The following is a 2,500-nucleotide window of genomic DNA, read 5'->3' as shown; positions in this document are numbered from 1 at the left end:
TAGAGAGGAGAGAGGAAATAGGGAGGAGAGGAGAGAGGGAAGAGAGGAGAGAGGGAAGAGGGAGGAGAGGAGAGAGGGAGGAGAGGAGAGAGGGAGGAGAGGAGAGGAGAGAGGAAAGAGGTAGGAGAGGGGGAAGAGAGAGGGAAGAAGGAAGAGAGAGGGAAGAGAGGGAAGAGAGAGGGAAGAGAGGGAGGAGAGAGGGAAGAGAGGGAGTGTTACTGTTACCCTGAGTGTTACTGTTACCCTGAGTGTTACTGTTACCCTGAGTGTTACTGTTACCGTGTGTGTTACTGTTACCCTGAGTGTTACTGTTACCCTGAGTGTTACTGTTACCCTGAGTGTTACTGTTACCCTGAGTGTTACTGTTACCCTGAGTGTTACTGTTACCCTGAGTGTTACTGTTACCCTGAGTGTTACTGTTACCGTGAGTGTTACTGTTAGCGTGAGTGTTACTGTTAGCGTGTTAGTGTTACTGTTACTGTTACCCTGAGTGTTACTGTTACCCTGAGTGTTACTGTTACCCTGAGTGTTACTGTTACCCTGTGTGTTACTGTTACCCTGTGTGTTACTGTTACCGTGAGTGTTAGTGTTACTGTTACCGTGAGTGTTAGTGTTACTGTTACCGTGAGTGTTACTGTTACCCTGAGTGTTACTGTTACCCTGAGTGTTACTGTTACCGTGAGTGTTACTGTTACCCTGAGTGTTACTGTTACCCTGAGTGTTACTGTTACCCTGAGTGTTACTGTTACCCTGAGTGTTAGTGTTGAGTGTTACTGTTACCCTGAGTGTTACTGTTACCCTGAGTGTTACTGTTACCCTGAGTGTTACTGTTACCGTGAGTGTTACTGTTACCGTGAGTGTTACTGTTACCGTGAGTGTTACTGTTACCGTGAGTGTTACTGTTACCGTGAGTGTTACTGTTACCGTGAGTGTTACTGTTACCGTGAGTGTTACTGTTACCGTGAGTGTTACTGTTACCGTGAGTGTTACTGTTACCGTGAGTGTTACTGTTACCGTGAGTGTTACTGTTACCGTGAGTGTTACTGTTACCGTGTGTGTTACTGTTACCGTGTGTGTTACTGTTACAGTGTGTGTTACTGTTACTGTTACCGTGTGTGTTACTGTTACCCTGAGTGTTACTGTTACCGTGAGTGTTACTGTTACCGTGAGTGTTACTGTTACCGTGTGTGTTACTGTTACCATGAGTGTTACTGTTACCCTGAGTGTTACTGTTAATGTTACAGTGTGTGTTACTGTTACCATGAGTGTTACTGTTACCCTGAGTGTTACTGTTAATGTTACAGTGTGTGTTACTGTTACTGTTACCTTGAGTGTTACTGTTACTGTTACCGTGAGTGTTACTGTTACCTTGAGTGTTACTGTTACCATGAGTGTTACTGTTACCGTGTGTGTGCTAGTGTGTGTGTTACTGCTAGTGTGTGTGTTACTGCTAGTGTGTGTGTTAGTGTGTGTGTTACTGCTAGTGTGTGTGTTACTGCTAGTGTGTGTGTTACTGCTAGTGTGTGTGTTACTGCTAGTGTGTGTGTTACTGCTAGTGTGTGTGTTACTGCTAGTGTGTGTGTTACTGCTAGTGTGTGTGTTACTGTGTTACTGTGTCCAATGTCCTCCCAAGGACCCCCCAACACCCTATTCAGTCATTTGAAGAACTACAGAGAGGAAACACCCTGCAGAGAGATGAGGATACCTCATTAACACAGTCCTTACAGCAACACAGATGAGGATACCTCATTAACACAGTCCTTACAGCAACACGGAGGAGGATACCTCATTAACACAGTCCTTACAGCAACACAGAGGAGGATACCTCATTAACACAGTCCTTACAGCAACACGGAGGAGGATACCTCATTAACACAGTCCTTACAGCAACACGGAGGAGGATACCTCATTAACACAGTCCTTACAGCAACACGGAGGAGTATACCTCATTAACACAGTCCTTACAGCAACATGGAGGATACCTCATTAACACAGTCCTTACAGCAACACGGAGGAGGATACCTCATTAACACAGTCCTTACAGCAACACGGAGGAGTATACCTCATTAACACAGTCCTTACAGCAACATGGAGGAGGATACCTCATTAACACAGTCCTTACAGCAACATGGAGGAGGATACCTCATTAACACAGTCCTTACAGAAACATGGGGGATGTATAGAGGATTAGACCTCATTAACACAGTCCTTACAGCAACATGGAGGAGGATACCTCATTAACACAGTCCTTACAGCAACACGGAGGAGGATACCTCATTAACACAGTCCTTACAGCAACACGGAGGAGTATACCTCATTAACACAGTCCTTACAGCAACATGGAGGAGGATACCTCATTAACACAGTCCTTACAGCAACATGGAGGAGGATACCTCATTAACACAGTCCTTACAGAAACATGGGGGATGTAGAGAGGATTAGACCTCATTAACACAGTCCTTACAGCAACATGGGGGATGTAGAGAGGAGTATACCTCAT

General features: G+C 45.2%; 1 long non-coding RNA gene and 1 pseudogene across 1 annotated transcript in view; both read right to left on the bottom strand.

Annotated features, from left to right (window-relative positions):
- Positions 1–2,500, bottom strand: part of LOC118383697 (vacuolar protein sorting-associated protein 8 homolog) — a 161,782-nt pseudogene that overhangs the window by 145,869 nt on the left and 13,413 nt on the right.
- The window catches only part of LOC127921600 (uncharacterized), a 472-nt gene continuing 56 nt past the window's right edge, over positions 2,085–2,500 (bottom strand). The window contains exons 1-3 of the long non-coding RNA XR_008109062.1: positions 2,394–2,500; positions 2,194–2,273; positions 2,085–2,142 (exon numbers count right to left, since the gene is read on the bottom strand). The exon at positions 2,394–2,500 is cut by the window's right edge and continues 56 nt beyond it. This is a non-coding gene — a long non-coding RNA (uncharacterized LOC127921600). The remainder of the gene's footprint in view (positions 2,143–2,193; positions 2,274–2,393) is intronic.

The sequence above is a fragment of the Oncorhynchus keta genome, unplaced genomic scaffold (assembly GCF_023373465.1).
Source record: "Oncorhynchus keta strain PuntledgeMale-10-30-2019 unplaced genomic scaffold, Oket_V2 Un_contig_226_pilon_pilon, whole genome shotgun sequence".
Classification (NCBI taxonomy): Eukaryota; Metazoa; Chordata; class Actinopteri; order Salmoniformes; family Salmonidae; genus Oncorhynchus; species Oncorhynchus keta.
The sequence above is the reverse complement of the archived record's forward strand: the minus strand, read 5'-3'. Positions and strand labels throughout refer to the sequence as shown.